The sequence below is a fragment of the Helianthus annuus genome, chromosome 1 (genome assembly GCF_002127325.2).
Source record: "Helianthus annuus cultivar XRQ/B chromosome 1, HanXRQr2.0-SUNRISE, whole genome shotgun sequence".
NCBI classification, from domain to species: Eukaryota; Viridiplantae; Streptophyta; class Magnoliopsida; order Asterales; family Asteraceae; genus Helianthus; species Helianthus annuus.
Window position 1 is genome coordinate 69,970,706 of NC_035433.2, and position 19,353 is coordinate 69,990,058.

At 38.7% G+C, this 19,353-nt stretch overlaps 1 long non-coding RNA gene across 2 annotated transcripts; it reads left to right on the forward strand.

The window, feature by feature from the left end:
* The first annotated feature begins 2,468 nt into the window (after window positions 1-2,468).
* On the forward strand, window positions 2,469-3,864 carry LOC110868326. Of its 2 annotated transcripts, XR_002552381.2 has the most exons (4): window positions 2,469-2,676; window positions 2,760-2,802; window positions 2,899-3,155; window positions 3,450-3,864. It is a non-coding gene; the product is annotated as an uncharacterized LOC110868326 (long non-coding RNA). The 2 variants fall into 2 exon arrangements; XR_002552379.2 differs by having other exon boundaries at window positions 2,469-2,802.
* Window positions 3,865-19,353: the final 15,489 nt, after the last annotated feature.

The following is a 19,353-nucleotide window of genomic DNA, read 5'->3' on the forward strand; positions in this document are numbered from 1 at the left end:
AATTTCAAAAGGAATACTTGATTGGAACACAAGATTTGTTTATTTGTTTTTTTTAAGTAGATTGCAATCTTTTTCTGTATGGATATCATTTATAAAATGATAACGTGTGTACTTTGGCACTGTAACTATTTGTTAAATCATTTAAAATAGTAATAGTAATAGTAAAGTAATACTTATCAGTTTTTTTTAAGAGTTAAATATCATTTTAGTTCCTCTGGTTTTGGTTTTGAGTAATTTTGTTAGTTTGATCTAAAAGTTTGAAATGTTATCATTTTTATCCAAATAGTTTCGAACGTTGCCATTTTAGTTCAATGAGTTAACTTTATCCATTTTTCAGTTAACTAGAAAGGCAATTCAATCATTTTTTATGTAGTTCTGCTAACTAGAAGGGCAATTCGACTATATAAAATGACCGAATTGCCATTCTCGTTAACATAAAAATGAGATGAAGTTAACCTAGTGGACTAAAATGGCGACGTTTCAAACTATTTGGACTATAATGGCAACGTTTCAAACCTTTGAACCAAACTGGTAAAATGGCCCAAACCACAGGGACTAAAATGGCATTTAACTCCTTTTTTAATATTAGATTTGTGCTTTGTAACATTTTGAAGTTAAATGTATGGTTGGTCTATATGGTTTGTAGATATTGTAGACTTGGTTCTAGTGGTTCAGTAATTACAGAGTTGGTCCTAGTGGTTGTAATTTTTGCACTCATATGGTCTTTATCACTAACCTATGTTAAGTTTCTCAGTTAAGTGTGTGCAAAACGACAAAATGCCCCTGAACAAATAAAAAATGAGTTAAATGCCATTTAGTCCCTGTGGTTTGGACGGTTTTGTCATTTTAGTCCAAAGGTTTCGTTTTTCGATTGTGTGTCCAAAAAGGTTTCACAGTTGCCATTTTTGTCCACTGGGTTAACTATATCCATTATTTCTGTTAACGAGAAAGACAATTTGGTCATTTTATATGTAATTCTGTTAACTAGAAGGGCAATTCGGCCATATAAATTGATCGAATTGCCCTTCTCGTTAACAGAAATAATGGATGAGTTAACACAGTGGACTAAAATGACAATGGTGAAATCTTTATGTACCCACAAGCGAAAAATAAAACTTTTGGACTAAACTATGAAAATGACCCAAACCACATAGCTAAAATGACATTTTAATTTTAAAAAGTTGAAAATAGATAGCCCCACCCCTCATCTTCTTCTTCTCACCACCGCAAGCTAGAGAAAACACTTCGCCTACTCTAGCCGCCTTTTGATTTTACAGACGCCATTCACCTCCGACCACCGCCAGTCATCGTCGCACCAAACAAGTCCTTCTGACGGCAAGGAAATAAATTTTCCGTCGGCTGTTGAAGCGTTGCAAGTATCAGTTACAGGTTTTTGTGGTTTTGGTTGCATCTTGGTCCTCGTCGGCAGTTTTAGGCGGAGAGATATGAGGTGGTGGTGTTGCTCGTTGTCTTCTGTCAATAGGTGTTGCCAAATTTTAAAATGTTGTTTTAACAAATTGGAAAAGCCACACTTACGATCCAATGACAAAGTGCCAGGCAAGAGCCTGGCACTGTTCCCCACCATCTTCTTTGTATATGTACTTATCTATACTATATTATAATGCATGAGAGAGGGGCATTTTAAGATACCCAAAAAATAAGAACTTTTCCCCCCTTTTATTTATAGATAGACCCCTAAAATGAGGGTAGTTTGGTCTTTTAAATACTATTTATTTTTTAGCCCCTAAACATATTACACTTAAATCCCCGACTTTTAACAAAATTATGGATTATTAGTTACAATTTCCCCACTCCACAACAAACTTATAATTCTTTTACGTATTCTTGTCATATCTTATAAACTATAATGTATTAAAAAATATAGAGGTATCGGCACGACCTACTCATTTTGTTGACGTTTCAATAGTTGTCATGGTCAATATTGACGCGCGGATTAAAATGTACACATAGACGATACATTAGTGTACAAATGATTAAAACAATGTGTCCTGTCACATTTCAACATGCTCGAGACTCTCTATGTTGTGATCACTATTTTTACCAATTTATTAATATTGTTTTATAATGTTATCTATCTATACTAGGTAATGTAGATTAGGGGCTGTTTGGTAGCGCCTCTTAATGACCATTCAGATGCTACCTCTTAATGGTTTAAAACCTCTGAATGAATAAGAGGTAACCTCAAGTCTGAATGGTTAAGAGGTAACCTCTGAATGGTAAATCATCACATGTCACATTCTTCTACCTTCTCATTGGTAAAATTCTTAATGGTTCCATTAAGAGATAGCCTCTTAATGACCATTCAAAGGCTACCAAACAGCCCCTTAGTTTAGTTACACTTCAATTTTCTTTTTTATCTTTCACAAAATTATCGGTAATTAGTTTAGTGGAGTATTATCTTTCACAAAATTATCGGTAATTAGTTTAGTGGAGTCATTCATGCACTGTATGCGGATCTTAGATCTCCAATTTGAATTCCCGCTCCTCTCCCAAAAACCTAGCAGTCGTCGTTGCTTCTCCCACGACATTTTTCCTCTTCACCCTTCAAGATTATCAAGTGATCACCATCACTTCCCACGTATCGCAACCGATTTCATCACACTATTGCATTAACGAATCTATTAGAGTTTCTCAGCATAAGCCCTAGCAATTAAGGTAACCAACATATCAATTTCAGCTTCTTACTTTAAATTGATAAGCGATAGACCACATCCTTCTTCATCTTTCTATCTGTTCAGAATATTGATCAATGTGCGTGGATTTATTAGGTCACTTTCACAGGTAATAGATTCTAACTCTGTTCAATCAAACTCATATGAAGGGATTGTTCTACTTTTTCAACCATTTACGTTTTTGGGTTCGTGGCTTTCGAATTAGGGCTTATGTGAGATGCTGATTGCTTAGGTTTTTGGGGGACGCAGACATGTGGATATCCCAGGTAATGGGTTTTAACTTATATAAATGGATTGTTATATTTTTGGTTTTTTGAATTAACCGCTACTACCATGCACAACACCTGAGAAACAAGTGATCAACCATGTGGAGGATGATAAACAACAAACAAGGTCACTTGAAGAGCTTAGAGAGACAATCATATAGCCATCAAGATCCAATCTTTTAATCGTGCATATCTGGTACTGGTACATACATCATTCTTTAGTACTAAATACTAATTGACACTTTTTGACCTTTTGAGTCAAATCTGCAAGAGTTGAACTTGAAATTTATTGATATTTGGTCAAGTATTTAACATCACTTCTTTCTACATGTTCAACTATATATAATGTTTAGTAATTTTTTTTAATATTTTATCAGTAACTAATTAAATTCCATTTTTTACGATGTTGAAAACTTTTGGACCTGTTAAAAGTCAAAACATAGTTTCCAAACTCTGGTTTATTATGGCCATCTCTATGGTATTGACACAGGCATGGAAAGCGTTAAACGGGCTGAGAGGAGTAGTGACGCTCCAAGCAGTGATTTGGGCTATATCATGAGGCGACGATTCTTAAACAAAATGAAGAACACCAAGTAAAGTTTTGTTTGGTATAGGTTGTAGGCTTTGAAGGGATACGAGATACCGGAGCAGTTGGAAGTTCTCGAGCTGCAGAGATATATGGACTTGATATTCTAGCACAAACAATCCAGGTGTCACCTAATTATCATCTTTTCACATATGAAAGTGTTATATTCTAACATCACATTGTGTGTGTCTGTGTGTGAGAGAGATAGGCTAATGTTTTACAAAAAACTGAAGTTATGGACAAAACTGTTTTGGTTCAACTTGTACCAAAAATTTGCCCATTTTGACCTGTATATTGGTACTTAGTTTGTTTTGATGTCTTTGCGCTTCTTCTGCTTTGATGCCCTTAACTATATCATTTAGCTCATTTCGTGGGTCACATCTCTATACATCCTTACATGACAATAATATATTTATATTTGCATCATGAATAACTTGTTAATTCCATTGTAGACGGATGATAGACAAATGATGTAGGTGAAAATCGCCAGACGCAAGCCTGGGCACCTTAGGTAGCCTGAGGCGGCTTTTTACAAGAAGCCCCAAAAAGCGCATTTTTTTGGGGGTGGGGGGGTGGGGGTTCAAGCTTGAGGCGCGCACCTCCTGTACATAAACCGTTTTATGCTGCTTTTAAGCATCAAACTGTTGTACAATAGGTTTTTTTTTGGCTTGTATATATAGGTAAAATCATATCTAAACCTTATTATATATAGTATAGATATTTAAAGTTAGATAATCACTTTGCGCCTCGGGTACGAAACACTCGCCGCTTTTGCGCTTCGCGCCTTAGTTATAGACCTCGTCGCTTTTGTGCGCCTCTTGCTTTTTAAAACCAAGATTGTTAGTTTGCTTCTTCCAAGTTCCAACCTTGATAAGATCTTTTTTAAGGTTTAGACACACCTGTAAATCTGTATCATTTTTTGCTTATTGAAATGTGAATTACTAATACCATTTAATTGTGAATTTTTAATACAATTTGATTGTGGATTCTGGCGGTTGGAAATGTGATGTTTGGGGTGGATTAGTTGACGATCTATGAGGATGATGCAATGTATGCTTGATTTATCGAGGGAGCTGTGTAGTGAGTGTTTGTACGGTACAATTACAGAGCTTTGTGATTGTTGTAGCAGTAGAGTAGTAGCAAGGGTGTTTTAATCTGAATTGCTATATGAGGTACTCGAATGAACATCTCTACAACGATCGTCCCATTGAAGTTAACTCTAGGTACTAATTGCAATTATCCACTACTATTTGTCTATTATTTATTATGTTCCTTCATATTAACGGGTCTGTTTAGGTTAATAACAAAACTTCAACAACAAAAAAAAAGAAAAAGAAAAAGAAAACGAGTTAAAAGGATCGAGCGCAAAAAAATATATTTGTGTTTTTGCTGGATCCAGTCTGATCAGACCCGTTTTGACCCACAACGAGTCTAATAACAAAATTTCAACTAAAAAGGGATATGGGTCAAATGGGTTGAAAGAAAAAAATATTGGTCGATTAATCAAATCCGGTCTGATCAGACTTATTTTGACCCACAACGGGTCAAATATTAAATTTTCAAAAAAAAAAAAAAGGGCCAAATGGGTTGAAAGCAAATAATATCGGGTTAACCAAATCCGAGTCTGATTAGACCTAAGTCAAATGGGTTGACAAAAAATGTGGGTTAACAGGCATGAAATCTTTTTAGACCACTTATGACCGAAACTTGACCCGTCATTCTACAAATTCAAAGAGTAGGTGGTGGATAAACCGCAACCTTTCAACAGATTCTGGTATCCCACATAATACTTTGACTTTTTGTAGTACAAATAAGGACATGGTAATACTTGCTACAAATTATCTTGTTGCACAGCTGTAGAACATGCCAGATCAGCTCGTTGGAAGGTATGAAAACTTCCATGTAAAATAACCTATTCGCCCATAGTTTGAATGTAATGTTGAAGATGTTTTGAATGTAATGTTGAAGATGCTCTTTACATGGCTGATGGTCAAAAACCACTTCGTGGATTGTTGTCTGATCCAACTGTTTTATAATCGATGCTATTTGCTACATTTAGTTGTTAGAAAGACAAAATTATATATGGTTTGGGGGGGGGGGGTTTCAATGTTAATTGGACATGGTTTCATTGGATAAATGTTTAAGGTTCATTAAATGTTTTGTTCTTTGATTACGCGCGTCGCAATGTAAAATGTCGCCCCCGCTGCATCGCGCGGGCACCTTACTAGTGTAGTTTAATACATAATAATTATAATAGTAAAAAAAGGATCTATTTGGAAGTTAAGGTGGGTATTTTTTTAATAAACTAAGTGAAATAACTTATACGATTTTTTCAACTGGGTACGCCCATTACCCGATGGGTAATTATCCCACAAATACATGATAGGTATTGGGCCAGGTATGTGACACGATTTTTCCAACTGGGTATGTAACTACGATTTCCAATACCTGGCCCATTGCCATTGATGTGTGCTTAAAGGTGTACTCACATAAACGACTTTAGAAAGGGAATTCTCATACTAACACAACACAACAAGTGTACCGGTTGTAATGTATAGAGCAAGTAAGACCGGATATAAATCTGTGGGCACAAAAATGCAACCCTTGATACTAAACATTTATCGAGTCCTAATCCATGTAAATAAGCATGGTTTTCAACTAATAAACTAGAGAACAACGGTAAACAGGCAAATAAACCACATCTAGACGAGAAAACGAGAAGAAATAGGTAAGAAGAAGTTGGGAACAAGTGAACAACTACACACAAAGAAAAATTAGGAATAGAGAGAATGCCTGTTTGGACTAGTAGTTTCTTCTTTATGCTTCATGCTTTTGATCCAATCCCCATTTCGGCTTTGAGTTTTTCCCTAAAACTTCATGTTTCACCACCAATTACTAATTTGCTATAAATTCACCAAATAATCAAATAAGTATCCAAAACATGAAAATTAGCAGGGAAAAACAAATAAAAAATGCAAGGATAAACGAAATAAATACATATAACTTCCCAAGTATATCAATCATCCCTAGTTAAATGCACATAAAAATAGTCTCGTTTACTAATAATTAATCTTATTGTATAAGACTTGTGCTCTAGCTGGTTTAATAAATACTTCAATTAAAGCTTACGTCAATTCAAACTCATTTAAGTTCGACTCGGTTCGAGCTTTTATAAAACCGATTTAGAGTATCTCATAAAAGATTTGATTTACGTGCAATCAACGTTTAATGTTGTATCATGTTGTGGCAGATGAGGCGATGTTCATATTACACGAACAATGACGTTGAGAGTAGGAGACGATTGACTTAGGGTAACAACACGGAACTTTGAGCGCGATGAGCAGACTGTCGTTTAGCGGTTTAGGGTTTAACTTTTATATTTGGTGTTAAGTTTTTTATTGGCGTGATTAAGTTAGTACGAGATATAGTTGTAAATTTGTATATAGTGGACCAAAATCTAATAGAGTGATATATATATATATAAAACTATAAATTTAATTTATATTTATGTATATATGTCTGTGTAATTTATATTTGTGTGTATATATATATATGTTTATATATGTATGTCACAGTATGTGTATATGTGTATATATACTAATAAAAAATAATAATTCGAGCCGAACCGATCTGAGCGGACCTTTGTTCATGCCTGGCTCGATTATAAACCAAACCTGTCACACCCCCAAAAATACCACAAGCGGAAACCCCCGGTAGGCGTGTGACGTACCAGGATCTAGCCACTAATCACATTGAACCATAGACATATAAGATAAAATAAAACCTTTCATTAATTGTAATTGTATAATTCAAACACCATTTAATAAAATCAACATGTTCAGCGGAAGCATAATAGTTTGTTTAGATAAAGTGTTCAAAAATGCAACATAGAGAAGCGTTCCAAATGCCACGACACATGACCACTCCAGCTTCCCAGACAACAAGTTCCATAACAGTGTACCTAAGGACCTGCAAGCATGCAGAAAAAGTGTATCAGACACGCTGGTGAGTTCACAGTTTGTTTTAACCTTTTAATACCAAGTAGTGACTTATGATATGTTATGTCATGCTATGTTGATAATAACTCGATACCGCAGACGACCCTTTTTGCCCATCTCCAATGCTCTATCAAACATTGGTCATGATTTAAAGTTATTCGTTCACGCTCGTCCTATCCATGTACGTCGTGAGGGTGCTAAAGCTAATAGCACTATCAACTAATAACCCCGTTGCCTTACAAGCAACTAACCCGGTAGTATGATGGGACTTAAGTGATAGAAAGTGAGTGTATTATCCAACATCAACGTTTACTAGAAAACCGTTGCATATCCCCTGCAAGGATATGCGTTTGTGAAATCTGCCTCACATCCCCTACAAGGATGTGGGTATTTGAAACCGCCTCATATCCCCTACAAGGATATGTGTAACAACCCGCATGTTCGTGCATTGTTACTACTCGTTACACTCGTTATGCCTAGCACCAGAGATTCGGATCATAATGTAACTATATCGTATACCTCGCTATATCGCAATATTTTCGCATATTTTATCGCTATCACATCACATTGTACTTGCTGACAACCACGAAGATGTCGAGTGAGGACCAATTCTACCCTCCTTGATAGCCGTGATGTGTCGCAATGCAACTCATTAATCAAAACGCACATCGCATCACACACATTAACGTTCACGATGACATTGAGAGAGGACCTATTCTACCCTCCTCGATGACCGTGAAGCGTCGCAAAGTAATCGCATATTCGAAACGAAACCCGGTTATTGTATCGCAACTTTGAAATATGGATATGTATATACGACCCAACGTGGCTAATTATAATAAATATATGAAATGTGGACGCGAATGTGCAACCAAACTATCGCAACGCTGAACGATCGAAACGGAACGCCAAAACTCAGCTCACCGGAGGCATTTGATCGAATGGCACTTTGATCGAATGGCCATCCGATTGGATCGCCATCCGATCGGACAACAATCCGATCGAACACACTGCACCACCCCCTCTCCTCTCTTGCCTATAAATAGCACATGTCACATCACTTGAACATTGATGTGACAGCTCCCATTCGACCAGCACGCTTTGGGACCATTTCCTCTCGATTTCTCACGATTCTTGTAAGTTTCTACCTCAAATCTTGTACTTCTATGATCTACACGCACTTCTCCATCATTTTCTCTTCTAAATCTTAACTTTTAGCTGTGAAATCGATGGATTTGAGGTGTTCTAGGGTGATGTCATCATAAAGTTCTTATGAACTTCAAGTGTTGGCCTCATTCCACCAAGAACAACTCAGATCCGAAGGATTTCCACAAGAATAAACAACATTTTCACAACAGATCTACACATAATCATGAATAAAAGGATTGAAAGATGGTTTTCCAACTTTCTTTCAACTCTTTTACACTCAATGCACTCAAGACCGATAGAATCAGAGCTTGTACCGACCTTCTACTCATTCTTAGTGTCGTGTTAGTTCAAGATCCGGTTTCTAACAAAGAGACGACCGATTTCGGGTTAACCAAGAACGACCATCACGAATCGGTAAACCGGTCAGATTTGGGTGATTCCTGCCCGATCAGGACCCTTGGTTCGAGATGGGGTTTCTGTTGATTAGCACGTCACAACACTGTCTCGATCAAAACCCCCAAAGACCATCAAATAGTCAAAGTGCCAAGGACAACCTGATCGTTTGGACGGATTGCCGTCCGATCGGACAGGCATCCGAACGGACAGGACATGTTATCCTAACGGACAGGCATCCGAACGGACAGGACATGTCATCCGGTCGGACTGCCATCCGATCGGATTGCACCTTGGGTCCCACACTTGACTTTGATTTCAACAATTTGGAGTTTAAACATTGTACGGACTACCACCCGACCATGTGATGTTTAGACTTCAATACTTAAACAATTTTCAACGTATTCAATACAAACGGATTGTCACCCGATCGGACTACACTCCGATCGAGTGACAACTGCTGTGAACTTGTTCTCACTAAAGTGTCCACCAATCGGGTTATCGCCCGATCGAACAGCCGTTCGATCGACCGACCTGAAAGGTAGAGATACTTCTCTGCTTTCAAAATGCTACAACGAAAACTTCAAAAGGAAAACCATCATACACAAACACATCCTTCCCAGAGGAGGAAACAATCCACTCGAAAAGTCACCCAACCGGATGACCATCCGAGCGGATTGTCACCCGATCGACCGGCCACCCGATCAGATTGCCATCTGATCGGATTACCGTCCGATCCTCTGACACTTTGTACCGATTTACGCGCCGTTCATCCCTTACGCTATCAATCTGAATCAGGCTAATCTCAGACGCGCTCCCTTCAATCCAACCAAGTTGTGTTTGCTTGCTGAGCACCGACTTTGAGTATACTCGAAGCCCTTTTTATCACATTTTGGGTGCAACATACGTTCCTATTAAAATCAAATTATCAAAACGAATTATTCAATCAAACTATTATCACTTGCGAATGACTGTTATGCATATTTATACGTGATGCTAGTTACATATGTGTTAGGACTTATACTCGTGAGGTCCCGCCTTAACTAGTATAGTACTATAGCACCCGACGTGGTCTAGTTAGGATGATTAGCAATCACAGCTTGAGTGACTTAGCTGGTAGTATCTGTCTTCTTGCATGTATGTTGAGGTATCCCGATTATGTATTTGGTAATTCGCAGCACTTTTAACTATTTTACGCTACTCTATCAAAACTTGTATACTCGCTAATACCTTTGTATTGACGTTGTTTTAAGGTATGTTGCAGGGATAGTTGCAGTCTACATCAAATCAAGCTAGGAAGTCTAGAAACTCACCTAAAATCTATGTTGTCGGATTTGTGTTGTTCGAGAGGATAAGAAATTTGTGATACCTTATGTGATTGTATGGTTTATTAGTATGGGATAATGAACGCATTAAATATTGTCGCAATATAGTTGTTATGGATTCTCTTGAGCAATCTGATTCGCCTAGTGCCGCGCCCCGATGATTCCGCCATCGGTTGGGGTGTGACAATATGGGTTTACGAAAATCCGTTAACAAGTTTTATCAGTTTGATTGTCCCCACCGGACGCATGCTTGTTTTTAGAGAAGTGAACTCACCTTGGTTTGCTCGGTATGATTAGTTACTTGTTCACACTTAAACAGTCACAACCTATGGTATTCATGTACACGCATCAGTTTACATTCACATTGTTCTCGTGTAAATCATAATCGTGGTGTGCATTCAAAGTAACGATCATTGAATAACACATAACAGCTATTCCAACTCATACAAATCCACAATTCACATGCATGTTTCGTCAGAGTACTTAACAGTTAAGTGAACTATTCATCATAAGCAATTTCGTGTTTCCTCAATCATACTTAACATCATTAACAGGCAGATAATAATCATTCAAGTTTCCTACACATGATAACCACTGTATGTCGTGAACCATCCACTGGGCGACGAAACTTCAAACGACGAAACACTAAGGTGTTTCGTCGACATGATGGGTGACGAAATACTAGGGTGTTTCGTCGACATGTCGTGTGACGAAATACTAATGTGTTTCGTCGACGGGGTATTTCGTGGGGAGGGGACCTTCGTCATAGCCATAACAGTTAACCAGGTTTCCTAGTTTGATTCTCCAATGAGATCACAGCAACAGTTGTCCTTTTTAGGTATAATTCATTAAGTTGACGGTAGTTATTCTACGTGTTCATCCCCCAATCCTAACAGTCGTTCATGACTCGAACTATTACCCCACAACATTAACTTCGATCTACAAAACCCTAAACACGTCCAATCCTTCACACAGACAGATTTATAAGAGTGTTGTTGTTTCAATTCAATACAATCAATTGCAATATAATCAGTTAACATATGATGTCAATTACGATAACGGATAAGCATATAAACAACATAACAATAGATCGAGTCGGGTTATCACAACTAACCGGATGTGGGATAAGACAAGCAAGAACTTCGAGAGGGATGGTGATTGTCGTCGAGTGCAAGGGGGAGATCTAGGGTTTCGTAAATTATCACGTTATGCACAGTTATGCGGATATAGGGTACTTATATAACTGTTTCGTGCTTGGGCCTCACCTGGGCCACAAGCCCACTCGGCGAATAAGGTTCTCGACGAAGGACCATTTTTCGTCGTGATGATGATGGCGAAAAAAACCCAGTGTTTCGTCAAATGTGAGAGTGCAAGGGTTAAGTCTATCTAATCTCAAACAGTTAATGAGTTTTTAATACCTTAATCAAATTCGTTAATCATAAGACCAAACAATAATAAAATAATCATATAGCAAACGTGCACCCGTTACAACGCAACGAATTATGAAAACACAGTTGTAAAAACAAGCAACGTGTCGAGGAAAGACCTTGAAAGCTCGGGTTGTCACAAAATCGAGCAGGGCGGCTCATTTACAATCGAGCCTCAAATCGAACGAGCATTTTTTCGAGCGAGCGACGAGCGGTTTGAACGGCCCTAAATTTCAGTGGTTAAGTGATATGCTATACAACTAAGGGGCTGTTTGGTAGCCTCTGAATGGTCATTAAGAGTCTACCTCTTAATGGAACCATTAAGAATATTACCAATGAGAAGGTAGAAGAAGAATGTGACATGTGATGATTTACCATTCAGAGGTTAGCTCTTAACCATTTAGACTTGAGGTTACCTCTTATTCATTCAGAGGTTTTAAACATTAAGAGGTAGCATCTGAATAGTCATTAAGAGACTACCAAACAGCCACTAAGACTAGAAGTTCAAATCCTAACGAAAGTAGATCTTGATGTATTTATATAAGATTTATCTATATATCCTAGAAAATCTAAGAATTAAATAACCTATTTGTACAAATTTTATTTTGCTTCCTAAAATGATTTTTAGTACAATGTATCCATCATATTATTATTTTGCTTCCTGATGCGTGTCAGTGTGTATATATTTTTGATATATATTTAAGCCCTTTTTACACTTTTAGCCAAGTTTTAAATTTATAAAACACGATATTCACTAACACTAAACACACATATGGGCAAGTGCACCCATCGTGGACGTAGTATAGTGTTGGTAAGATACCGAGGTCGTCCAAGGACACAAGAGCTTTTAATACCGGTTTATCCTCAACGTCTAATCAAATCAAAAAGGTTAGAAAATTGTTTTAAACTAAGAAAAATAAAAACTAACTAAATGCTGAAAATAAAATAAAATAAAAACAGATAGACAAGATGAATCACTTGGATCCGACACGTGTATTAGTATAACCTTTGATTATTTTCGCACTTTTGCACTTGTTTAAGAGATTATCTTAGTTATTGTAGTAGGCCCCTCTTTTGAAGGCGCCGTTACCCTCAACCCAGTAGTTTGAGTCAGCAAGGATACAATCCTAAAGGGTCGGATTATTGAAAGATAATGAATTAAGTTATTAATGCAAATTGTGGTAGGCCCCGCTTCTGGCGGTGACGTTACCCTCGGCTAAGTAGTCTGAGTCAGCAGGGATACAGTCCTAAATAGCCGGGTTATAGTATTAATAGTAGTTAACTTATGAGAGGGTCAAAGAGTTTGGATCCCCGCCATCCAATACCTATGGGCATTGAAGGAGATCCTACTAAATTTGACCCAGGTCCCAAGCAGGACCTCTAAACGCTGAACAAGGGCAAGACCCTTACCAAACCGTTCCCTTAACCCCCGACCAGGTAGCCAACATACCTCCATATAGACCGTGGAGATATGAATGGTGAAAATCTTTTATTTTATATAGACAGTAAAATAATGTCAAGACACCACGGACAAACGATAAGGAAAGATCACCTTCAACATAAGTAACTAGTTATTAAAGTCATTAATACAAAACCAAATAAAAAGTGCAAAAGATTAAAAATAAAAAGTATTATACTAAACACTTGTCTTCACCAAGTGATGTAAGAGACTTAGGCAAACATGGCCTTGATTGTCAAGAACTCTTACGATCAATCTTGGATCCCGAGACGACTCACACACTCTACGATGGACAATGGATGATGGTGGTGGATGATGGTGTTATGGTGGTGGTGGGTGGTGGATGAGGTGTGAGAGAGGTGGTGTGCCAAGGGATGAGAGAGAATGAATCCAAGCTCCTCTATTTATAGGCTGAACAGAAGGCTGGACACGGCCCCGTGTCCGCTGGACACGGCCCCGTGCCCGCCTGACACTCTCTCTCTTCATTAATTGTAATTGCGAATTACAATTAATGTGCCTGCTGTACTTTCACCACGCCCCTGTGCTCGCTGGACACGGCCCCGTGGTGGGCAATGGAAGCTTCTACTGGTTTGTCTTTTCTGCTGCTTCCTGGGCACGCCCCCGTGTTCGCTGGACACGGGGCGTGTTCAGACTCTGTTTCTTCCTTTTTGCTTTGGGAGGTGCCGTTGAGGGTCCGGGCAGTCTACTTTTGTTCCTTTTCTTGTATTTATGGTAGAATTAGTGGTCTTTTTGCTTCTTTTGTGATTTTGAGCTCATTTCATCCTGAAAATACAAAAGGAAGACAAAAACACTCTTTTTCCAACATTAGTACTTAAAAAGGGTTAGTTTTATGCCTTAATTGATGTGTTTTATATGTTCCATTTTACACACATCAAATACCCCCACACTTGAACTTTTGCTTGTCCTCAAGCAAAACTCTTTAAATGTGGCTTACACTCCCAAATGGAATAGGTAGAAGAGAAGTTTTTAGCTTGTCCTAGAGTGTCGGGAATCCAAGGTTTTTATAGGCTTTATTTTTATTTATTTACAATCCTATTCGTTATGATTTATTTTGAACTTTTCATAAGATAAATTTCTTATTTGGGCATAGCATGCCTTATTAAAATTCCATTTATATACAAGTTCACATACCTCACGGGAGATCACTCAACACTCGGCCGAAGGTGTATATTTTAGTGAATCACTCGAGAGCGGCACGGAACTTACGTCTTTCCATAGGCTTGCCAAGCAATCAATCATCCTCCTTTTTAACTTTTTACCTTTGTAAATATCAAGAGGACTTTTTGGGTGAAGGCTTGGGTTTAAAGGTGGGTGGTTGGTTAGTGGTTAGCAAAAAAGGGTGAAAATCGTAACAAGTGTCGGTTTTCGTAAAATACCTTGTTTTTAGTGACCTATTATTTTTGAAGTATTTCTCCAAACAAGCTCTTGTAGCTTTTGTTTGTTTTTGACTTCATCATATATATATATATATATATATTATATTTTTTTTTTTGATGTCACATGAAAGGGCAAGTTGACGAAAAACCGAGCTTGTTACTAAAATAAAGGGTGAAAAAAAATGAAAAAGGCTTTTTGGTGGGTAAAAATGGTTTTTGGGGTAATGAAATGAAAGGTTTAGGCTCAAAGGGGTTTTCTAGGGGGATTTTGGGTAGGTAAAAAAAATGAAAAATAATGGTTTTTGAAAGAAAAATGGTTAGTCCTAATGCCTCCATCATTTACTTACTTGGGTTTAAGTTGGTAAGGACCGGGAATGTATCGTCGTGGCAAGTTCTAGATTTGTAAGGACCGAGCGGCTATTCACACAAGAAACGAAAAATGAGCATTTAATCTAAATATGTGTATTTTTATGCTCAATAAAGGCTCAAAACTCACTTTTGTGGGAATGGGTTTTTAATGTGACCAAGCATATATAATCGAATTTTAAACTAGACTTGTTATGCCGTTTCATAATTTTCTTATGTTGGTTCCTTTTTTATCACGACGCTATCGGTTGTAAACTTGTAAAAATATAACCTTTTTAGAACTTGTTATTCCCAACTTAAACCAAGACAAGTAAATAAAAAAAAATGAAAAAGTTTTTGAAAAAAATTTGGGGTGTTTAGCGGTTCCAATAGAGTTTTGTGTAAGGCTTGTGTTTAGGATTTTGCAAAATTTCAAGGTTTTAGCATCCCCCCACACTTAAATTACACATTGTCCCCAATGTGTCCAAAAATAATATTTTTGGTTGATTAGAATGTATAAAAGTGTGTTAAAAAGCAAAGATTTATGTTACTGGCATCCTAGACACGGCCCCGTGTTCACCGGGCACGGCCCCGTGGTCAAGTGCCAGTAACAAAAATTTCAGAATTGAAACAGAAGCCTGGACACGGGGGCGTGTCCGCTGAACACGGCCCGTGTCCAGTTACCTAAACTGGGTGATTTTTCTGCAGGGGCTCAGCACGGGGCCGTGTTGGTTGGGCACGGCCCGTGTTGAGCCTTCTGTGATGGAGATTTTTGTCGGGTTGCTCTGTTCTTCATGCATGGTTCCATTTTTCTCGTTCCCTTTTTCATCCATTACCACCATGAGTGTGTTTTATTCTCAAAACAACCATCAATCATAAAAACCATCATAACATTGCAAATCATAGAGAGACATTACACTAAATTAGCTGAATAACTAGGGGATACATAAGGTTATCATAAGAGTTCTACTTATTTAAGAAAATTTCGGGAATAGCTTCCCGATGTAGTAACTCTCTTTAGCCGATGGCTCCTTGGTTGTCATTCAAAGCCATTCTTCTATCTCCCTAGGGAGGTAAAAGGTGGCCTCATTCTCTTCGGTGTCTTGAGGAGGAACGCTCACCGGGATTCCTTGCACCACCCTCGGTCGAGGTACTTGGTGCATGGCGTGCCATTCTGCTGGAATGATAACCTCGGGTACTACATTCCACGCCCTTTGGGTTATCACCGGGACCAAAGGCGGGGAAGCGAGAAGGTTTAATCTCTGGTGCAGGAGATTTACTTCCCGTAGGCAACCCTCCAAACCTACCGTCAGATGATTAATACGATCCACCAAAGCTTCCTCTACTCCCGTCATCTCGTCTATGGCTTCCCTCAAAGCGTAAACGTAGTTTACTAGGGAATCCTCTGCCGTAGACGACCTCCTTCCATTTCGGTTATTTCTTGAAGATGTTCCGCTGTTTCTGCTGGCCATTTTCTGCGAAATAATCCGAAGATAACTAAACTTTTGCAAAACAGTACCTCGAACACGGCCCCGTGCTCAGTGAGCACGGCCCCGTGTTCAGCTATCTGCAGGATTTTTGCCTAACGACTCCAGGTTTTTAAATTATTTTAATACACCTTTATTGTGTTTTAAGCTTAGATAATTTAAAACAAAGTTATAGAACTAACTTTAGACAAGAATCCGTGGCAAAAATTCCTACAAACCCTTTCATAGAAGGTTGGAATCATGGGTTTCCAAGCTTCCATGGAGGTAAGGTTTGAAAAATTTTGGAAGAAGGAGAAATGAACAAAAGTGGAAAAGACAAGATGGTCCTTAGGAACCTTCTTTTAGCACTTACCTAGGATGGTATATGTGAAGATCCCAGGAATCTCTGCTTGGTGAAGTGGTCAAAAATGAGCAGAATTCAGGCTGCATTTAAAGAAAACGACAGCACACTGGACACGGCCCCGTGTCCGCTGGACACGGCCCCGTGTGCAGAGAAAATCCTGACACATTTTGTCCGTATTCTGACAGAATCAGCAGAGAATCTTCTGAGTGAACACGGGGGCGTGTTGACCGGGCACGGCCCCGTGTCGGTAGGCTGTTTTATGGAGTTTTGTTTCTACTAAGGAGCTAATCTATATCGGGTGGCTCTTGACTTGTTGGAACAACCCCAAAGTGCCTAAGATACCTTAATTGTCCTATACTAAGGCGAGAATGCAAGAGGTTGTCGGTGAGGGTAATTCCTATTTTCATTCTAGGTGGACAAGTCCAACCCTTTCCCGGGCTCTCGTTAAAGAAGGTGTATGCCGAATCACTCAGGTCTATGTATGCATCGAACGAAGTCGATGGGGAGTCCTTCATGGCACAATCGACACAGGGACGACTATCGTCCGCGTCTTTTCTAGGTAAGAAGGTATTTTCGGGAGCAACGAGGTTGTCGGAATGCGGTTCCAACATTTCCTCATGGTCATCATCTTGGGATGGATCTAAAAAATCCTTCCTAAGTTCTTTTGACCAATTGAGAAGTAGTTCTTCTAGTTGAAATAGCTCGTCAAGGAGCATTTCTCCTAGAATATCTGGCTGGGCGCATTCGAGGGAGAAATAGTGCTTATTTTTACTTTCGCCCCTCTTAAGGTTACAAGGAATCGGTGGGTCTATATAGTGGGGCCTATAAGTGAGGAAAAAACATTTTAATTCCTCATGTTCGCCTCCACATATTCGACACCACAAACCATAAGAGTGCCGAAAGTAAAAAGAATTACTATCACTCATGTTTGTGTCAGAAATTACCAACCGCCGGGATCTAACGGTTCTGTTTTCAGTAACTGAATCTTGGGCACGGGGGCGTGTTGAGTGGACATGGCCCCGTGTTCAGCCTACTGTCTGACTTAAAACAGGATTGCCAGTTCCAATGATTGAGCACGGGGCGTGTTCAGCAGGCACGGCCCCGTGTTGAGCTCTGCAGAAGCTAAAAATCTAAGAAAAAATCCTAAAAATTAAAGAAAAATAAAAATATGATTAGGCCGTTGATTCCTAACTTTCTTAAAATCCTTGTGTCCCCGGCAACGGCGCCAAAAACTTGATGCGTGTCAGTGTGTATATATTTTTGATATATATTTAAGCCCTTTTTACACTTTTAGCCAAGTTTTAAATTTATAAAACACGATATTCACTAACACTAAACACACATATGGGCAAGTGCACCCATCGTGGACGTAGTATAGTGTTGGTAAGATACCGAGGTCGTCCAAGGACACAAGAGCTTTTAATACCGGTTTATCCTCAACGTCTAATCAAATCAAAAAGGTTAGAAAATTGTTTTAAACTAAGAAAAATAAAAACTAACTAAATGCTGAAAATAAAATAAAATAAAAACAGATAGACAAGATGAATCACTTGGATCCGACACGTGTATTAGTATAACCTTTGATTATTTTCGCACTTTTGCACTTGTTTAAGAGATTATCTTAGTTATTGTAGTAGGCCCCTCTTTTGAAGGCGCCGTTACCCTCAACCCAGTAGTTTGAGTCAGCAAGGATACAATCCTAAAGGGTCGGATTATTGAAAGATAATGAATTAAGTTATTAATGCAAATTGTGGTAGGCCCCGCTTCTGGCGGTGACGTTACCCTCGGCTAAGTAGTCTGAGTCAGCAGGGATACAGTCCTAAATAGCCGGGTTATAGTATTAATAGTAGTTAACTTATGAGGGGGTCAAAGAGTTTGGATCCCCGCCATCCAATACCTATGGGCGTTGAAGGAGATCCTACTAAATTTGACCCAGGTCCCAAGCAGGACCTCTAAACGCTGAACAAGGGCAAGACCCTTACCAAACCGTTCCCTTAACCCCCGACCAGGTAGCCAACATACCTCCATATAGACCGTGGAGATATGAATGGTGAAAATCTTTTATTTTATATAGACAGTAAAATAATGCCAAGACACCACGGACAAACGATAAGGAAAGATCACCTTCAACATAAGTAACTAGTTATTAAAGTCATTAATACAAAACCAAATAAAAAGTGCAAAAGATTAAAAATAAAAAGTATTATACTAAACACTTGTCTTCACCAAATGATGTAAGAGACTTAGGCAAACATGGCCTTGATTGTCAAGAACTCTTACGATCAATCTTGGATCCCGAGACGACTCACACACTCTACGATGGACAATGGATGATGGTGGTGGATGATGGTGTTATGGTGGTGGTGGGTGGTGGATGAGGTGTGAGAGAGGTGGTGTGCCAAGGGATGAGAGAGAATGAATCCAAGCTCCTCTATTTATAGGCTGAACAGAAGGCTGGACACGGCCCCGTGCCCGCCTGACACTC